Source organism: Trachypithecus francoisi, unplaced genomic scaffold (assembly GCF_009764315.1).
Source record: "Trachypithecus francoisi isolate TF-2019V2 unplaced genomic scaffold, Tfra_2.0 Lachesis_group2, whole genome shotgun sequence".
NCBI classification, from domain to species: domain Eukaryota; kingdom Metazoa; phylum Chordata; class Mammalia; order Primates; family Cercopithecidae; genus Trachypithecus; species Trachypithecus francoisi.
The window spans coordinates 112,742,307-112,763,838 of record NW_022681465.1 but is presented as its reverse complement, the minus strand read 5'-3'; the positions used below and the strand labels follow the sequence as shown (position 1 = coordinate 112,763,838).

The 21,532-nt window shown below is 43.0% G+C and overlaps 1 long non-coding RNA gene across 1 annotated transcript in view; it reads left to right on the top strand.

The window, feature by feature from the left end:
• LOC117065374 overlaps nucleotides 1–20,000 on the top strand; it is a 22,476-nt gene extending 2,476 nt beyond the window's left edge. Inside the window, exons 2-3 of the long non-coding RNA XR_004429897.1 lie at nucleotides 1,262–1,267; nucleotides 19,802–20,000. This is a non-coding gene — a long non-coding RNA (uncharacterized LOC117065374). The remainder of the gene's footprint in view (nucleotides 1–1,261; nucleotides 1,268–19,801) is intronic.
• The last annotated feature ends 1,532 nt before the right edge of the window (nucleotides 20,001–21,532 follow it).

The following is a 21,532-nucleotide window of genomic DNA, read 5'->3' as shown; positions in this document are numbered from 1 at the left end:
GCCCACTGCCCACCTTGGCCTTCCAAAGTGCTGGGATTGCAAGGATGAGCCATGATGCCTGGCCATCTGATTTTAAAATTAGATATTCATTCTTAACCTTCTCAACTATCTGAGCTCCCCTGAGCTGGTATTGGCCTTGACTGGGTGCTCACTGGCTTTGCAGAACTTTTCATGGCCAATCTATTCCCCCGTCATCAGCCTGTCTATATAAAGCCACAAGATAACAGCTGGCTACTGTTGGTTTTACTGAGAAAAACAAATAAGGACCTGAGTTGACATTACTGAGGGCTAGAGGAGCCAGATGTTAATAACCTTGCCTCTCTGACCAAGGCTTTGGGCAGGGTAGAAAGGTGAAATTAACTTAATTTGAATAGCAAAATAATGCATATTTACTGAATGTAGTAGGCAGAATAATGGCTCACCAAAGATGCCCAGGACCTAATCCTCAGAATTTGTGAATATGTTTAGTGACATGGCAAAGGGGAATTAAGGTTGCGGATGAAATTAAGGTTGCTAGTCATCGGACTTTAAAAAAGGAGATTACCCTGGATTATCGAAATGGGCCCAGTGTAAGCAGAGAGGTCCTTAAAAGTGAAAGATGGAGGCAGAAGAGATCAGAGTCAGATGTCTGGACCAGGAGTATTCATAGCACCTGGGAGCCTGTTAGAACCTCAGGCCCCACCCCAAACCTGCTCAATCAGACTTTGCCTTGGAGCAGAGAAGCCCAGGAGATTTGAGAGGCCCTGAGGTAGGTCTGAGCCCCCCTGATGCAGAGCAACGGGTCCAAATCCTGACCATTGTTTGTCATGTAGGAATGTGGGTCATTGTCATCAGGTCTAATTTTTTAAGAGAAGCTGGAAAATCAGGATTTTTAATGTGAACAATCTTAATTTTTTAATACTTTGTAGGAAGAGACTGAAGTTTGCCTATGGACCACCAGTTTGCAACCTTTTCTCTAGACTTCCCTCTACCACCCTAGAATACTTGGGACTCTAGTTCTGGTTCGAACACAGATGAAAAGAATGATATTGAGCAAGTTCTTCTGTGTGGAACTCCAACTCCTTCATTAAAAAAATGAGGGTGGATAATGATACCCATTGTTCCATCTTCCATCAGTGTTGGGGACAGCAGGTTTAATGTATCTTCTCAAACTCAAACAACATTTGAACAGCTTTTAGAGGGCAGAAGTTGAATGACCCCCAGGTATCCAATTAAATATGTATATATATTTTTTGAGACTAAGTCTCGCACTGTCACCCAGGCTGGAGTGCAATGGCATGATTTCAGCTCACTGCAACCTCCACCTGCTGGGTTCAGGTGATTCTCCTGTTTCAGCCTTCTGAATAGCTGGGATTACATAAGTGCCCACCACCACGCCTGGCTAATTTTTTGAATTTTTAGTAGAGACTGGGTTTCACTATGTTGGCCAGGCTGGTGTCGAATTCCTGACACCCGCCGTGGCCTCCCAAAGTGCTAGCATTACAGGTGTGAGCCACTGCACCAGGGCCAATTAAATCATTTTTATTAGTCAGTGAAATGAGCATCAAGATCATTTTATGCTTACAGTATTATGGATTTCTAAAACTAGAAATTGCAGTACAATACAAATAGGGCCATAAAGCCAGATACAGTTTAAATTAACTAGTATGTTTTAACATGATAAATGCTGTTTTTGTGGTGAAGATCAAAGGCAACGATGAAAGTTGTAGTGTTTTTTTGGTTTTTTTTTTCAGCTCCGTTGACGGTTAACTGATAAGTAAAAATTGTGTGTATTTAAGATATACAACCTCATATTCTGATGTGGGTATACATCATGAATTCATTACCACTATCAAGCAAATTAACCTCACATAATTATTGTTGTTATTATTATTTTTGTGGTGAGAACATTGAACATCTATTCTTTTAGCAAATTTCAAGTATAAAAGATAGTATTGCTAACTATAGTTGCCATGCTATACATTAGCTCTCCAGAATTTATTCATCCTGCAGGACTGAAACTTTGTATCCCTTGATTGACATCTCCCCATTGCCACTCCCACACACTGGAAACCACCTGTGTATTCTCTGCTTCTGTGAGTTAGACCTTTTTTTTTAGATTCTAAGAGGGAGATCATGCAGTATTTGTCACTTTGCATAAAGTCCTCTAGGTTCACCCATGTCACAGATGACAGTGTTGCCTTCTTTTTAAAGGCTGAATAGTATTCCTTTGTATACAAATACTGCATTTTCTTTATCCATTAATCCGCTGATGGAAATGTGGGTTGATTTCACATCTTGACTATTATGAATAATGCTGCAGTGAACATGGGAATGAAGATATCTCTTTGGGATACTGATTTTGTTTCCTTTGAATATTTGCAGTGAGCTGAGATCGCGCCACTGCACTCCAGCCTGGGCGACAGAGCGAGACTCCATCTCAAAAAAGAAAATGTGGTACATATACCACAGAATACTGCAGCCAGAAAAAAAGATGAACCCTCCCCCACAAATCATGGGTTTTGCAGCAACATGGATGAAGCTGGAGGCCATTATTTTAAGCTAATTCACATAAGAAACCAAATACTGCACGTTCTCACTTATAAGTAGGACCTAAACACTGAGTGCACATGGGCACAAAATGGTAAACAATAGACACTTGAGGGTGAGGGTGGGAAGAGGGTGAGGGTTGAAAAACTAGTTATCGGGTACTATGCTTTTTACCTGAGTGACACAATCATTTGTACACCAAACCCCAGTGACGTGCAATTTACCCATGTAACAAACCTTCACATGTAGCTCCTGAACCTGAATTAAAAGTTGAAAAAACAAAATCCATATTTCTGAAAACAGTATGTTTCTTGCAAACAGCATATAATTGTTTCTTAATAGTTAATCAAATCTGATGAAGTTTGGCTCCTAATTATATTATATAGGCTAACAGTCCCCAGTCTTTTTGGCACCAGGAACTGGTTTCATGGAAGACAATTGTTTTTCACAGATGGGAAGGGGCAAGGGATGGTTTCAGGATAAAACTGTTCCACCTCAGATCATCAGGCATTAACTAGATTCTCAGAAGGTGCACATGACCTAGATCACCTGCATGTGTAGTTCACAGTAAGGTTCGTGTACCTTTGAGACTCTAATGCTGTGGCTGATCTGACAGGAGGTGGAGCTCAGGCGGTAATGCTTGCTTACCTGCCACTCACCTCTTGCTGTGTGGCCTGGTTCCTATATAGGGTTCCTACATAGGACTCTCTATATAGGCCATTTGTAGTCAATGTAATTATTGAAATGTTTGGGTTTACATCTACTCACTTGCTATTTTTAAAATTATTAAATCCATGAAAATATTTCCTTTTTTTCTTTTTTATTCTTCTTTTGGATTAGTGGACTTAACATATATAAATATATTTATGTGTATATATGTGTGTATAATATATAAATGTGTATATAAGTGTATAATATATATTAAATATATATGTGTATATATACACACATATATATATGCACATACACTTATTTATATATATACACATATATATGTAAAATTCCATTTTTTCTCCCTGTTAATTAGACTTCCTCCTTGCATTACTTTTTAAAGTGATTGTTCTAAGACATATAATATATATCTTAAACATATCCCAACCTACCTTCACATAACATTATACCATTTCGTGTGTAGTGTTAGGATCACACTTACAACACACACTCCAAGATCATTTCATGCTGTCCTTTATATTTTGTGTTATTTCCAATGTGTTGTAAATCATATAATAAATTGTTATTCATTTTGTCTTAAGCAATTATATTTTAAAGAGGTTAAAAAATAAGAAAAAATATTTACCCACATACTTCACTATCTTTAGTGTTTTTAATTCTAAATTTCCATTTGATATATTATAACCTTTCTTTTTTCTGAGGAATTTCCCCCGTAACATTTCTTATTGAGCAAATATGCTGATAAAGTTTGTATGAAGAATTCTTGATTTTATATTCATTTTTGAAAGATATTTTCTCTGAGTGTAGTGTTCTAGGCTAATAATTTTTCTTTTCTTTTTTCTTTCCCCTCAATAAGTAAAAATGTTGCTTCTTCATTTTCTGGCTTGCATAGTTTCTGATGAGAAGTATGCTATCATTCTTATCTTCGTTCCTGTGGATGCAATGTCTATAATATTCTGTATGTAATGTTATGGCTGCTTTAATAATTTTCTATGTTATTAGTTTTCAACAATATGATTTTATTTTTTATTTATTTATTTTGCTTGGGGTTCTTTTAGGTTCTTAGATTTGTGGGTTTTCAAACTGAGGGAAATTTTGGCCATGATTTCTTTAAAAATGTTTTTTCTGTCCCTTCCACTCCCTTCCCCCAACTGTCCTGCAACCCACGTCCTAGGACCCATTTATGTGTATGTTCAACTGCTTGATATTATCCTAGAGGTCACTGATACTCTGTTCATTTTTTCTTTTTTCTATTCTTTCCTTAGGGTAATATCTATTGTTATGTCTACCTGCTTACTGATCTGTTTGTCCTAAAATTATAGTCTGATATTAATCTCATTCAGTATATTTTTCAGTTCAGGTATTATCTTTTTTCATCTTTAGAATTTCAATTTGGGTCTTTTCAAAATTTTCCAGTTCTTTTTTCATTATGTTTATTTCATTCTTTGTCATCTTGAACATATGCAAGGTATTTAGAATGGCTGTTTCAGTGTCCTTGCCTGATAATTAGATAATCTGTGTTATCTCTGTTTCTTTCTATTGACTGGTTTTCTCCTGATAATTCATCATATCTTCCTACTTCTTGGCACGCTTAGTAATTTTTAATTGAATATTGTAAATTTTATGTTTTTGGCTGGTGCATTTTGTTTATTCCTTTACATAGTATGGGCCTTTGCCTGATATTTAATTAGGTTGCTTGGAATTAGTTGCATCCTTTGGAGGCTTGCTTTGTGTACAGCAGGCCCAGGGCAGCCTTCAATCTAGCTGGTTTAGTCCCATAAATAAGGCAATACTTGCCTCAGGACTAGAGGGAATAGGTTTTGTATTACAATGACTTTCACCTTGGCTGCTGGGAAAATGCACTGTTTCCAGCCTTATGTATGATCCGGGAATTTTTCAGCCTGTTATTTTCTGGCAATTTGCTTCCCAGTCTTAGTTTCTCCTCACATATGAACAGATCAATACTCAGCTAAAAAGGTGAGAGGACCTCTCTGTAGAACTCCAGAACTTTCTCTCGGTCATTACTCTTCTCTCTAGTAGTCTGCTATGCAAAATCTTGCAGGCTTGGCCTTCCTTAACTCCGTACTTTCTCTTCTCAACTCAGGAGATCTGCTAGGCTTTCCTTGCGTTCCCTCTCCCAGCTGTATTACCTGGAAACTGCCTCCCTGCAATATGCTGACGCAATTGCTCAGTTCTCATCTTGTTTGTTTTCCTTTCTTCAAGAATCACTGTTTCATGCTACATGTTATCCAATATCTGAAAACTATTTTTCCGTATTTTTTACTTGTTTTTCTAATTGTTCAATGTGGGAGCATATATTCTGTCTGTGTTACTCCATCATGGCCAAAAGCAGACTGCCTTCTTTTATATTTTCTATAGGAATGAAATTCTGGGTTGACCGTTTTTTTTTTTTTTTTTTGGCACTTTCAAAATGTCATGTCATCTGGTGTGTAAAGTTTCTGATGAAAAAGTGTGCTATATGTCTTATCTTTGATATTCTGTACATAGTCCCACTCCCTAACCACTTGCTGCCTTTAAGATTTTCTCTTTATCTTTTTGTTGTTGTTGTTTGTTTTCTTTTTAGAGACAGAGTCTTACTCTGTCACCGAGGCTGGAGTGCAATGGCACAATCTTGGCTCACTGCAACCTTTGCCTCTCAGGTTCAAGTGATTCTCCTGCCTCAGCCTCCTGAGTAGCTGGGACTGCAGGCGCCGCACCACTGTGCCTGGCTAACTTTTGTATTTTTAATAGAGACAGTGGTTTCACCATGTTGGTCAGACTGGTCTTGAATTCCTAACCTCAAAAGATCTGACCGCCTCGACCTCCCAAAGTGCTGTGATTATAGGCATGAGCCCAGGTTTTTAGCAGTTTGAATTTGATATGTTCAGGTGAGTTTTTTTTAGGGGTTGGGGGAGTGGTAGAAAAATTTATCCTGCTTGGGTTTCTTAAGATGTGGTTTGATGTCTTTTTATCATTTTTTGAAAATTCTCAGCCATCTTTTCAGACATTTACTCTATTTTTTCCTCTCTCTTTTTGAGATTCCAGTAACACATATGCTCATTCAGACATACGTGGACTCAGAATACCTTAGAAAGGAAGCCCCTTTCTAAAATACGCTACCATATTTATAGAGAAACAGGGGCAGGAAGCATCTAGGTGACCATGTAACAGTGGGACCTTCCTTGTTGAATAAGTGGCCTTCTTTCCTTGATGGAAGCTGTTGTCCTGTCCTGCAGGCCTCTTGGCAGAGATGCATCCAGCCTCAGCCTTTTGGCAGACACCCTAGATCATGAGGGCCAGTACAATGCCTGCCCAACACCAGTAGCCATTGTTAGGGTCTCAGGGACCAAGCTGTACCATAGGAGGGCTCTTGGCCCACTGACTGAAATTAGCCCATTTGTCCAGTAAGTAAACACAAATTTGCTGGGTCTACTGAAAGAAGGAAGGGAATACATGCCTCAGGTTATCTGAGTTTGCCTTTTCTCATGTACTACCATACCATTTTAACAATTTATGCATCTTAAAGAACATTTCATTTAGTTCATATATTATCTCATTGTCAAAGCTACATTATAGAATTTTGAATAGATGTAAGCTAGTTTATTTAATCTTTAAAATTAATAAACATACTAATGAGCATTTAGAATGTTTCCAATTTATTTCTATTACAACAAATTGCCTCAGTTAACATTTTTGAGCTTACACTTTAATTTCCTTAGGCAAGAATAATTAGGGACTTTTTTGGTTATTGCTTTTAATTTTTCTTTTTGCAGACCTCAGTTGTATTGGAATGAATCAATCATGCTCCTTAGTTATTAAGGCCATATAGTTATTATCCTTACAGCACCTCTCCTTAATTTTTTTAAAAATTATATTATTGTTTTTTACTTATCCCCCCTTCTTACGACTATCGTTCTCACCACGGACATCCACTCTCTTGTGTATAATGTAATCACTTTCTATCCATCCTTTTTTCATTTCCATATATGTATGTCTCCAAGCATATAATGTTGTTTAGAGTAATTTTTATTTATATTAATTTGATTATGCTATAAATTCATTTTTTAAAAGACGTTTTTTCATGCACACTATATTTCTGAAGCCATTTCATGTTGCTCTATGTAGATCCTGCTCATGTATTTTGACCACTCCATAGAATTCAAACATATACAAGTACAGCAGCAGTAAAATTCATGGCAGTACAAAATCTGAATCAAAACGCACCTACATTTCCAGTTTGAATAGATTGAGCCAAGGTAGTTTGAAAATGGTTGTGCTAACTTAGAATCACAGCGACAGTGTAACGGGGTCCCTATTTCCTCACATCTTTTCCAAAGTAAGGATTATCAGACTTTTTTTGAATGAAAATGATATTTTGTTGTCCTTTCAACTTATATTTACTTAACCATCAATTTTTGTGAACATGTTTTTCTATGTTTGCTGGCAATTTGCATTTCTTTTATTGTAAATTTCCTGTTCCAACATATGACTTTCCAATGTCTTCAGCTTGGCAGTATTTTTAGAATTTCAAACTTGAAACTTGGGTGATGGTGAAATCTAGGTCATCAGTGGATACCAATGATTTATCTATTTAAGACAAACTGCAATGATATTGAGCAAATTAAAAGCCTATGTGCATCATGCTTCCTGGGGCCAATAAAGTAATCATTTGGAAGTCTGTGTTATAAAACTGTAGCATATGAGTGTGAAATTAAGTTAACCAACATGTTCAACCAAAAGTCGTTTAGGGACCATTTTAGTTTAACTGTGATGCAGGCTGGCAGCTTTCCCTAGTTTCAAAACTCACAGCCATGCCCACTTCCTGTTCATCAGGCATATGCAATTTGTCTTGGAGCTTTGTGGAGAGCTAGACATATGACATGTCAGGACACATCTGGTACATTAGAAGGATTTCTCTTCGCTTCTCCCCTCCCTCTTTCCTTCTAGTCTTCTTTCCTTTACTGGAGACAGAATGCATCTCCTTACAAAACAGGCCTCAGATCTCCATCCCTTTTGTCAGTTTTTGTTGACTAGTCTTAATGTTCCATTAGGGCTCCATCTCCTTCTCTGACAACTCAGCATTTGCCTGATGTGACATCTTCAAGAGTCTTTAAGACAGGCGGAGGTGAAAGAGAGGGCAGTGTTGGGGGAGAAATGAGAGAGGCCAGGCCTATCAGCGTCACAAAGCATCTGTCAAGAAGAGATTGAATTAGTCCCTGGTCCTTGATGGAAGCTGCTGTCTTTTCCTTCAGGCCTCTTGGCAGAGCTGCATCTAGCCTCACCCTTCTGGCAGACATGCTGGGTCACGGAAGCCAGCACAATGCCTCCTCAACACCAGTAGCCATTGCTAGGGTCTCAGGGGCCAAGCTATACCATAGGAGGACCCTTTTTCTGCTGAGTACCTGGATGGATTCTAGGTGCAAGTTTGGGGCGGAGCTGGGAATCCTGGAGGGAGAGAAAAGGTCATGAGTCTGGGGTCTGCTCAGGGTCAGGCAAAGGGAAAAATGCTCTGTGGCAGAATGGCTCCTTTTAGAAGGGAATGTGTAATAAAATTTGAAGTTAGCAATTGTGTGCCAGGCAAGGTAAATCTCTTTCTCCCTCTTTCTATTGAATCTTAGGTAAAGTGACAACACTAAAGAGTATTTGTGCAGGGGAGAGGCTGTACAGGAACAATAATGAGCCTAGTATGTGCACCCAGTGTGTGCTAGGAAGGATACATTTCATGGTTCATGTTACTTAATTATACAATACTTCCATAAAATATTTTTATCTCCAATTTACTTCGCAATCATATTTTTACATTATAATGTTCTTGCAAAGACCTCATAAACTGTTTTCTCTGTTCCAGCCAAGACTGATTTGTTTTGCAAAGAAGAGTAACCTACTTAAATTAGCTGAAGAAAGGTGGTGTCTCAGTAGGTTATGAGGGAGTGTCATGGAAAACAAAAGCAGGAAATTGGGTTTTGTCTCATGGGAAGTGGGAAGCCATTGGGCCACACCTTTCTTTCTCTCCATCCCTGGGCTATATGTCCTCCCTGCAAATCTGCTCTCTCCTCCAGCCTGTCTCTGAAAATGGGTTTCCACTGCCAACTTTCCAGCTTGCACATGGATAAAAACAGACCTCAAGGCTGGCAGCTGCAGGCTTACTAATCTCACTGGTGATTTTGTGTCTCCTAGTTTTAAGATTAATCAGAGAATCTGATTGGCTCATCAAAGATCAGGTGGCCACATCTCATCTAGTCATCTGTGGCCAGGAGAGGGCACCCTTGGAAGAGCAGAGCCTCAGCAGGCACTGAGGTGGTGTCTGCTCTAGTGTCTGCTACAAGGCCCATTGACAGATGAGAAAACCAAGGTTCAGAAATGGTAGTGCTTTGACTCCAAGGAGCAGGTAATAAAGTAACTAACCAAGGACACTAATGGAGGGAACCAGTGGTAAAGATTTGGTGGAGGTGAAAATATATACATCTGTATGTGTCAGTTAAAAAATAAAATTGAGAAGCAGCTGCAGTCCATGGCACTCACCGAGGGAAACAAAATGCGTGAGTGAATACAGCATCGTCAGCTGAAATATTCAGGTAGTCACATTGGGACTGATCAGGGAAACAACTCAACTCATGGAGAACAACCCAGGACACAAAATCAATGTGCAAAAGTTGCTAGCATTCCTGTACACCAACAACAGGCAAACTGAGAGCCAAATTATGAATGAACTCCCATTCACAATTGCCACAAAAATAATAAAATATCTAGGAATACAGTAAACAAGGGAAGTAAAGGATTCTTATAAGGAGAGCTATAAACCACTGCTTAAAGAAATCAGAGAGGACACAAACAAGTGGAAAAACATTTCATGCTCATGGATAGGAAGAATCAATATCATTAAAATGGCCATACTGCCCAAAACAATTTATAGATTTAATGCTATTCCCATTAAACTACCATTGACATTCATCACAGAATTAGAAAAAAAACTATTTTAAAATTCATATGGGACAACAACAACAAAAAATAGCCAAGACAATTCTAAGCCAAAAGGATAAAGTTGGGGGCATCACGCTGCTGGACTTCAAACTACAAAGCTACAGTAATCTAGACAGCTTGGTACTGGTACAAGAACAGACACATAGACCAATGGAAAAGAATAGAGAACCCAGAAATAAGACTACATACCTGCAACCACCTGATCTTTAACAAACCTGACAAAAGCAAGCAATAGGGGACAGGGTTTCCTGTTTAGTAAATGGTGCTGGAAGAACTGGTTAGCCATATGCAGAAAATTAAAACTGGACCCCTTCTTTATACCACATACAAAGATCAACTCAAGATGGATTTTGAGCACTTAATTGATGGATTTACAAGACTTAATTGTAAAACCCCAAACTATAAAAACCCTGTAAGAAAACCTAGGCAATACCATTAGGGACATAGGCATGGGCAAAGATTTCATGATGAGGACGCCAAAAGCAATTGCAACAAAAGCAAAAATTGACAAATGGGATCTAATTAAACTGAAGTGCTTCTGCACAGCCAAAGAAACTATCATCAAACAGACAACCTACAGAATAAGAGAAAAATTTTGCAAACTATACATCTGACAAAGGTCTAATATGCAGCATCTACAAGGAACTTAAACAAATTTACAAGAAAAAAACCCCAAACAACCCTATTAAAAAGTGGGCAAAGGTTATAAACTGACACTTAAAAGAAGACTTACATGTGGTCAACAAACATCTGAAAAGAAGCTCAACATCACTGATCATTGATCATTGGAGAAATGATTTTCATGGTGTTCTTTGCATTTTGCAACTATTGCTCAAGCTTCAGACCCAAAAGCGCACTAACTTTAGAGTCACAGACGCGTGGGTTCCAGTTTCAGCTGAGAGACTGTGAGCACATATAGCCCACTCTGATCCTGTATCCCAGTTTTAAAATCACCTATTTCCCATCAGTCGGGAGGCTGGAGAGAAAAGTGCCACTCTGTGCCCAGTACACAGTAGGAGCATAGTAAGCTTAAGCTCTCTTGCTTCCCCACTATCCTAACATATTAGGGGAAAGACAGAGATGTGGGGAATGGCACCTGGGAGGCTCCAGCTGTATGCTTCACAATCCTACCTAATGAAAAATCTGAATTAGGCTTCAGTTACCCGTCTACAAAATGAGGCAGGACAGGAGTGGGTAGGCAGAGGAGGAGCTGGGCTTTGTTGGTTTAAGCTGAGCCCGTCTAATTCTGTAACGTGGACTTCACTATCAGGTCCAGCCCACTCCCCAGCCGGGGCTTCTCCCGCTCTGAATGTCTTTTAGCCAAGGCCAAGTCTGTCCAGGGTCGGGGTGGGGAGAAGCAGTTTCCCCACGTAACCTGCAGGTGGCAGGAGAGCAGCGCAGGAGCCGACGGTTGCGCTCCAGCCTTCCTGGAGACCTGGGCAGGGCGGGGGTAGGGCGAGGCAGAGGTGGTGCACACCGTTCAGCTGGGCAGCGGCAGGAGCGGGACTGTGGATCAGTTCACACCGTTTAAAATAGACACATGGGTCTTCTGGCTAATTTCCCCTCTTTAGTAGGGTGATCATATGCTTTATCACCCAAATCCAGACACTTCGGAGAGTAAAAGGGGGCACTAAAATAATTGCACCGGGACAGCAGACCTAACCTTAGCTGTACCTTGCAAACCAGAACATGTGGTCACCCGACCCTTTGGTCACTTTTTCTTCCTTGTTTCCTTTCTTTTAATTTGTTTTTCTTTTTAAACACACAGCGTTCCCTCCCCGAGCACCATCGTCTTTGAAAATGCGCTTGCAATCGGGATATTTTCCACCAGGCAACATCTGCTTTCGCATCTTGAGTCTGAACAGGCTCTCTGAACCCACCCCAAAGGCTGGTTTTAGCTTCCAGTCAGAAGTCTCTGTTCCCTGGCTGCCATCCCCATGACTCAAGAATTACAGATGTCAGATGTGGAACAGTGACCCTTATGTCAACTTTGTTGCCTCTTTGCTAAATTTATTCCTGCAAATTTTATTTTATTTTTTTGAGACGGAGTCCCTCTCTGTCGCCCAGGCTGGAGTGCAGTGGCGCTATCTCGGCTCACTGCAACCTCTGCCTCCCAGGTTCAAGTGATTCTCCTGCCTCAACCTCCGAAGTAGCTGGTACTATAGGTGCCCACCACCAGGCCTAGCTAAGTGTTGTATTTTTAGTAGAGATGGGCTTTCACCACTTTGACCAGGCTGGTCAGAAACTCCTGACCTCAGGTGATCCCCCGCCTCAGCCTCCCAAAGTGCTGGGATAACAGGCGTGAGCCACCGCGCCCCGCCCTATTCCTGTAATTTTGTTCTGAGTGCTCATGTCCTTTGTCTCTTTGAATTTACATATATTGGTTTATTGAATTGCAAGTAGACACGTCCCATTAAGCAGGATTCTTATATTTCCAAGATCATGCCTTACTCCAACTCCAAACTAGCATGCCATTTATCCCCTTGTTTCTGAACCCTCTTCACTTAATAGTCTCATAAACGTCCATCCGTTGCCAAAAGGACTCCAACTTTCCTCACTTCCATTTTTAGTTGATTCATTGCTATCCAATGATTTGTCTGGGGGAGTCATTAGTAAAGAATTGTGCCCTTAAATTTATTTTTATAGTTGGATTCCACTAGTTAATATATCTCTGTCATTCTCACGTTGCAGCAAACGACTATGGGTTTCTGTCTCAACCTGAAATCTAGATTGGAAATTTGGTTTTATCTGAATAAGGTAGTAATAGATAATGTGAGGAAAAAATTAATTTACTGAAACTTTTCTCAGCTAAGAATGACACTCATAGTCACAAATATGTATGTAAGGAAGCGGAAAATTGGGCTGTAAATATATAAACTCTTAAAATGCTATGTTTAGAGACAAGATTTTCCTTTTTTTTTTTCTTTTTAGTAAAGTATATTTGCTATGGTTGGAATGATTGTGTCTCTTCCAAAATTCATGTTGGAACTTAAGCCCCAATGTGATAGTATTAAGAGGCGGAGTCTCTGGGAGATGAGTAAGTTGTGAAGGAAGAACCCCCTCATGAGTGGGATTAGTGACCTTACGGAAGGGCTTGAGGGACCTGCCTAGCTTGGTTTTCTTCTTTTGTTTTTCTGTCCTTTCCACCATGTTAGGACACAGTGTTTCTCACCTCTGGAGGACCCAGCATTCAAGGTGCCATCTCGGAAGCAGAGAGCAGCCCTCACTAGACTACAAACCTGCTGGCACCTTGATCTTGGACCTCCCAGCCACCAGAACTGTGAGACATAAATTTTTGTTCTTTACCCATTACCTGGTCTCAGATATTTTGTTATAGCAGCACAAATGGACTAAGACAGTATCTTATGTACAGTGAGGTGCATATACCTTAAGTTACAACTCTGTGTGTTGTTTTTTTTTTTTTTTGAGACAGAGTCTTGCTCTGTCACGCAGGCTGGAGTGCAGTGGCACGATCTTGGTTCACTGCAACCTCTGCCTCCTGGGTTCAAGTGATTCTCCTGCCTCAGCCTCCCAAGTAGCTAGGATTACAGGTGCCCACCACCATGCCCAGCTAATTTTTGTATTGTAGTAGAGATGGGGTTCCACCATGTTGGTCAGGCTAGTCTCAAACTCCTGACCTCAAGTGATCCACCTGCCTCGGCCTCCCAAAGTGCTGGGATTACAGGTGTGAGCCACCGTGCCTGGCCAACTCCAGACTATTTACATATGTGCACACTCATGTAACTACCAGTCAGCTTGAGACATAGAATATGCTCCCATCACTGCAGAGGGCTCCCTCTTGCCCCTTCTCAGTTGCTGTCCTCCTCAAAGTTAACCACAATACTGACCTCTGTCACCATGGATTAGTTTTGCCTGTTTTTGAACTTCATATAAATGAAATAATTCAGTATTTGCACATTTGTGGCTGGCTTCTTTCATTCAACATAATCTTGTGAGATTTAGCCATGTTTTGGGTACTGGTAGTTATTTTTCTGGTTGTGTGGTTTTCCATACTGCATATATTACCCTTCTATTTTTATCTCAAACTCAATGTCTTGTGGGGTCTATTGGTTCTTTTTGGCTAGATTGATATTAAACATCTTATCAATGAAACTTAGGAAATTTTTAGAAGACAAAAGCCCAATAAACCCAAGACCCGCAACCTTAAGCCAAGTTTCCTTCTCACGCCTGCTTCAGTTGCTCTTCTTCGTGTGCTCTTTTTTCTTCGCAAAGCTGATGGAAATTAAGAAACCCAAAATCTCCTTATCATGTTATCAGCTTAGGGATGCTTGTCATCTGAATAACAGGGTGGATATTTATAATCTGAAATGTTAAGATAACAATACCAAACACGTACATAGCACCAACTGCTGTTTAAAGTGCTTTACATTTATTATTTTCCTCAAGACAACTGTATGAAATAGACACTATTTTTGTCATCCCCACATTTTAGAATGGGAAATTGAGGCACAGAGGGGCCACGTAACTTTCCCAAGGTGGTAGAGCCAGGATTTGAACCTGTGTTTTCTGGTTTTAGAGCCTGCAGACTTCATCGCCACACCATATTGTGTAGCATGATACTTCATATGGTTAAAGTGTTTTCTTGTATTCACCTGGGAGCATTTTCTGAATAATTTGAATCTTATAAATTTGCTTCAAAGAATACAAGTAAATTGAAATGGAAGATCTAATATAGAATGTGTGGCATTCCTGAAAAAATTATAGGACTCTCCGTGTTTTTTTTTTTTTTTTTTTTTAGATGGAGTCTTGCTCTCTCACTCAGGCTGGAGTGCAGTGGCACGATCTCGGCTCACTGCAAGCTCTACCTCCTGGGTTCACGCCATTCTCCTGCCTCAGCCTCCCGAGTAGCTGGGACTACAGGCGCCCGCCACCATGCCTGGCTAATTTTTTTGTATTTTTGGTAGAGACAGGGTTTCACAGTGTTAGGCAGGATGGTCTCAAACTCCTGACCTTGTGATCCACCCACCTCGGCCTCCCAAAGTGCTGGGATTACAGGCGTGAGCCCCCGCGCCCGGCCAGGACTCTCTGGTTTTAAATAATAATTATTTGCTTATCTTGTGCCTTTTGTCAGGCAGGGCTGTAATGTGCTCGCCTCACTTTCCTTCTCTTCAATAAGAGAAGATGGGCTCAGAGACAGGCACAATTGATCGTAAAATCTCATCACACGTTCCGTCACCATCTGGAAGCTGGAGATAGGTTTGTGAAATCTTGGTTGAGAAAGAGTTGAATGCCACTTGTAGCATAGTGAGTTTTTAAAAAATGGTTTTACTCTCCAATTCTGTTGCACAGGGCCCTGTGAGTTTTGTCAACTAACGTATCTGACCAACAGTTTTCTCACAAAGATTATCAGGGTTCAGAGGAAATTATCTTCCAGTTTTATTCTGCTGCTAAAGTGCTATATTTCTTTATAGATGAACTCATCAGTTCTTGGTCACTTGCTTTTCATTAGACATTTCTCTGCCTCTTTAGGGTGTGCTTTATGTCTTTTTATGCCCAGGCCCAGGTTTTTCCTTCTAACTGCAAGAAAAAGATCATTGAAATTTTCTCTCTCAAACTTCTGGGTTCAAGTGATCTTCGCATCTGCCTCCTGAGTAACTGGCATTACAGGTGTGTACCACTGTACGCACACACACATACACAAACATGCATATAGACACACAGACATTCACATGTATATACACACACACAGATATACACATATCCACACACACTAATTAAACATTTACACACACCAACACACATGCGCACACACATATATACACCTTGTTTCCGTCTTCTTCTCAGGACTCAGGGCTCTCAGACAGTGGACAGAGTCTTGTACCATGAGTCAAGGATTGACTGTGCAACCTTGCCCAAGTGTCTTCCCTTTTGAGATCTTGTTTATAATAATAAACATCCTTACCCACCAATTAGGGTTATTTTGAAGATGAAACAGAAAAAATAACAGAATGATGGCATGTTGTATAGTAAAACAAAACAAAACAAAACAAAACAATTAGCGTTGACCAGAAAGAGGTCTGGCCTTTGTTCTAGACTCCTGGGAGGTAACTGTCAACATGTAATACCTGATAGGAATATCTTTGCCTGGGGATCTTGGGTCTTGATGGATAGTCTAATAAGGAGATTTAAGGTAGAGACTAGCCAGGCCAGGAAAACGGACTGTGTGATTTAGAGTCTGGGCTTCAGGTCATCCCTGGAAGGACTAGAGACTGGAAACTGAAAGCAGCTACGTGGACAATCAAGCCTGCCTCTGTGATGAAGTTCTAGTAAAAACCCTGAATGCTGAGGCTTGAGGGAGCCTCACTGGCTGGGAATATTCCATGTGTATTGGCACATATCAAAGCCAGGAGGGTGATGCCCTCTGACTGGATAGGGAGGGGATCATGGACACTCGGTGCTTGGTGCCCTCTTGGACTCAGCCCTATGCCTTTCTTCCCCTGGCTGATTTTAATTTGTATCCTTTTTGTGTAATCAAACTGTAATTGTGAACACAACAGCTTTCTGTGAGTTGTAGCCAGTTCTTAGAGGTAAGCAAGCAGAGTTGATCTAATGCCTGCCTGAAAAAACTATTTTAAAATCCCTAAACCAAAGAAGGCCAGAGCTTTCATGAATCTGACCCAACAGATTTTGAAGCCAAAGTTGAAGACATTTGAAGCCAAAGCCAGGCCAGACAGAGATTAGGCTACTGGGAGGGAACAGGTGCAGTCCTGCTCAGGCTGCAGTGTCCCTGGGCTACAGCTGGACAAGGGCTCCTTTGGGTCACAGCCTTTAGGGACAGGGGTTTGGGACTGGTCAGCTCTCTGATTTGTAGGACTTTGTTGATGAGCTCAGCTGGGAAACTGTGGTAATGGGAAGAGAATGGTTTTGCTTTTCCAAATCATCTACCCCCTGCATGCTTTGATCCACATTGGAACTCAGTGTGGAAACTGCCTTTGAACAGCCTAAGCCTGAACTCTGGGCCATGTGTCCAGTTTTTTGGCCTCTAGCTTTGTTCAGTCCTTACCCAGACTGGATCCTTATCTGGATCGCTGATGCCAGATCCATCCTCCTAAATATCCTTTTCGTCATGTTACCCTCCCCACCACCTCATGGCACCTTCTACACAACAGGAAATGTCTCCAACCTCAGCCTGGCATTCAAGGTTCTTTCTGATGTGGCCCAACTCTCTCCCCGTGTGCCTGCCAAACTGGATCAATTTTTTCTGTTCATGAGCTGAACTTTCCCACCTCCATTCTGTTGCTTACACTGTGACCTTCCTGTGAATGTACTCTTTCTCCCTCTCCCCAAGTCCAAATTCTATAGACTGAATTGTGTCTCCCCAAAATTCTTATGTTGGAGCCGTAACCCCCTATATGATTGTATTTGGAAGTAGGGCTCCTAGCAGGTAATTAAAGTTAAGTGAGGGAGGAGGGGCAGAGCAAGATGGCTAAATAGTAGTCTCTATCAATCATTCCCCCTGCAGGAAAGTCAAATTTGACAACTGTCTACACCAGAAAACCATCTTCATAAGAACCAAAAATCAGGTGAGGACTCACAACACCTGGTTTTAACTTTGTATCACTGGAAAAGGCACTGAAGAGGGTGGGAAAGACAGTCTTGAAACACCAATGTCGCACCTCCCCCTTCCCCCAGCAGTGGCTGCTGTGGTGCTTGGAGAGAATCTATGCACTTGGGGGAGGGAGAATGCAGCAACTGTGGGACTTTGCATTGAACTCAGTGCTGCTCTATCACAGCAGAAAGCAAAACCAGGTGGAACGCATGTGACACCTGCCCATGAAGGGAGCATTTAGACCAGTGCGCCCCAGAGGGGTCACGCATCCCAGTAGTTAGAAGGCTTGAGGCTTGTGTTTTGACAAGCCATGGCATGGCAGGCTATTATGCTCTGGGACCCTAATTAAACTTGAAAGGCAGTCTAGACCATAAGGACTTCAACTCCTAGGCAAGTCCTAATGTCATGCTGGGCTCAGAGCCAGTGGACTCAGAGGGCACACGACCTAGTGAGACCAGCCTGGGCAGCCAAGGGAGTGCTTGCACCACCCCTCCCCCAACCCCAGGCAGTGCAGCTTGCAGCAACAAAAGTGACTTCTTCCTTTTGCTTGAGGAGAGGAGGGGGAAGAGTAAAGAGGACTTTGTCTTACATCTCGGATACCAGCTCAGCCAGAGTAGAAGAGAACACTAGTCAGAGTTGTCAACACATGTGTCAACACTAGTCAACACATTCCAGGACCTAGCTCCTCAATTACATCTCTAGATACACCCTGGGCCAGAAGGGAATCTGCTGCCTTAAAGAACCCAGTCCTGGCTCAAGAGCCCTTGGGCCCTGAATAGCCAACAGTGATACCCAGGTAGTATGCTACGGGCCTGGAGTAAGACTCTGAAACACGCTGGCTTCAGGTGAGACCCAGCACATGCCAGCTATGGTGACTGTGGTGAGAGACTTCTGCTTGAGAAAAGCAGAGGGAAAGGGAAAAGGGACTTTGTCTTGCAGCTCAGGTACCTACCTGGCCACAAGGGGGTAGAGCACCAAATGGGCTCTTGTGGTCACTGATTCTAGGCCTTGGCTCTTAGACAGCATTTCTGGACCTGCCCTGGGCCAGAGGGGAGCCCACTGCCCTGAAGTTGAGTCCCAGGCCTGGAAGCATTCACCACAAGTGACTTAAGAGCCCTTGGGCCCTAAGTGAACACTGACAGTAGCCTGGCAGTGCTAGTGTGTGAAGTGTGCGACTCAAGGCAGGGTCCCTACCCCCGCTGAAACACTACCACCAGCCAGCAGGCTCATGCACCTTGGCCTGTTGCTCCTAGGGGTCGCCTATGCTATTCAGTCAAGGGGACCACAGTGCCTGCTGGCCCAGCTGAGCTCCATCTAGCGAGCCTGCCCACCTCCCCTGCCACGGACTCTCCCTCTTCTGCTTTTCTCAGCAGGAAGGGCCCAGCCTCACCTAGGCAACCAGCAGCCCCCCAACCAGCTGAGACGCCCCTCTTAGACTTACAAGTCTATGGCCAGTGGCATCCGGCTGCCTGCCCTCCCTGCCTCCCCCAGGATCCCTTCAGAGGGTCCTGGGCTTTCTGATGCCCCAGAGGGGCCTCCGGTGCTCATTCCAACCATCCATCCCTTTTAGCTTCACCATCCTGGTTCAAGCAGTGTTCTTTCTCTATCAGGCCTGGTGGCTGCTGCATGGGGCTCCCCAAGGCGAGAGGTGTCTCTGAGAAGAGGGAAGCCCGAGGGGGCTGAGCATTGGTCTGAACTGTGGGTGCATGGCCTGGGTGCCGTGGGAGAGGCCAGCGTGTGTGGGGTGGGGAGGGCCACCGCAGCCCCCAGACACTACCTGTGAGGCTCCGGTTCCTCCCTCCACCTTCCTCCCCCTTCCCTTCCAGCCCCTCTTTTCTAGGAACCTTGCCATACCCGCACCTGCATCCTCCCCTGCCGGCCCTCCCACAACTGCTGCGGCGCTCCCTTGCTCTGTGCTTGCCTCACCCGCTCTCTGCTCACTTCTCTCTCTCTTGTTTTCTCTCTGCTTTCTCTCCAACTGCCAGTCGATTGGGTCAGGTAAGTCCATCCTGTCCTGAGAGCCCCAGGCAACCCTTTGACCTCAAACAGATCCCTCCTCTTCTCGGAGACCTCCCTTTCCAAGCCTGCCTGGGCAGGTGTCCTGTGACTTGACAGTGGCTCCCCCAGTCCCAAAGCCAGTCCCCTTCATCTGTGACTTAGTCTGTTGTAGTGGTGAGCTGACACATCCAGGGGTGACCATTGCTGAAAACTTGTGCCCCCTCTGTGGTATGCCCTGCCCTGTTCTATAAATATCCATACTCATACATACACACACACACACACACACACACAGTATATATATATATATATATATATACACACACACACACACAGTATGTATATATATATATACACACACACACATATATATACACACACATATATATATACACACATATATATATATACACACACACACACACGTAGGTGTATGTGTTTATGATGTGTGTGTATAAATATGTATGTGTGTGTATATATACACACATACACACCTACACATGGCTGACCGTCTTGCTCTAGCGCTGGGGATCAGTCACCATGCTATCCTTGTGGAATCTTGTGACCCAACAAGAGAAAGCCATCTCCATTTGCCCTTGGCACCAGGGGCCCCCAGCCCCTTTCTTCAGGGTCCCAAGGGGAAACTGAGGCCCAGGATTGGCAGTGTAGAATCAGGGGAGCCCACTGGACTCTTACCAATGAAGTGTTTTCATTGAGTTGACTGATTTTTGTGGAGCTCAAGTCCAGGCTTACTGCTAGTTCTTGGTACTGGCTCTGAAGCTGGCTCTTATCCTGTGAAGCCAGCTCTGGCCACTGGGGGGCAGTGCCATGAACTCAGGCTGGAGGGAGCCTACAGAGCAGCCAGCACTCTGGAGGGACAGACAGAACAGGCCACCAGATGCAGACAGGAGAGGGAGGCAGGGGGACAGAACGGAAGATGGCTGGGGAGGATGGAAGTCAGTGCCTTTGGGTGCCGGTACCTGCCTTCACGGCCCCCGCTAGATCAGGTTTCTGAGCCTGTTGGCTGTCAGGGCTGGACTGTGCCCCATAGGCGCCATGGCAAACCCCATGGAATCCCCCAGGTGTCACCAGGCAGCATACAGGTAACAGGCCGGGAAGGTCCCCAACAGCCCAGCTGGACAAGCTCAAGACACTCTGGGGCTCCTCGTTCAGCGGCACAACTCCAGGACCCAGTGAGGGAAATGGGAAGACACACCAGGCTGAGCAGTATAGCTAAATCCATTTATCCAAAATAAAAAGCAAAATAAACAGGAGTCACATCACCAGGGAGCCACGACCGCATCCCCGCCTCCTTCCTCTGTCCCGTCCTCTCAATAAATAAGTTTCCCAGCCGCAAATAATTATTAGAACCTCCTCCCCATATGCCAGCTCCAACCTCTGCTAGGCATGATACACGGGGTGGCCCTACCCCCCGGAATATACAAATGTTACACAGATAATATAGGTACACTGGGGAAGAGCCCCCACCCCAGCAGCCCGTGCCCTTGCTTGGTCCACAGTTAGCCCCACTATCCCGCCTCATCTGCCTCGTTGAATACGAAGATGGGAGCCCCCTTGAGGGAAAACAAACACCAAGAAGGAAATCTGGGGATCTGGGCCTTTGTTTCCAGAACAGAGAGAACTGGGCTGGGCACAGAATCTCAGAGCATGGGGAAACAGGCCGCAGACCCCCAAACTACTGGACCATTGGAAGAGCATAAGCCAAATACTCGACTGCAGGACACCTCTAGGCCTGTGCTCCCCGCCGGAAAATTCAGTGTC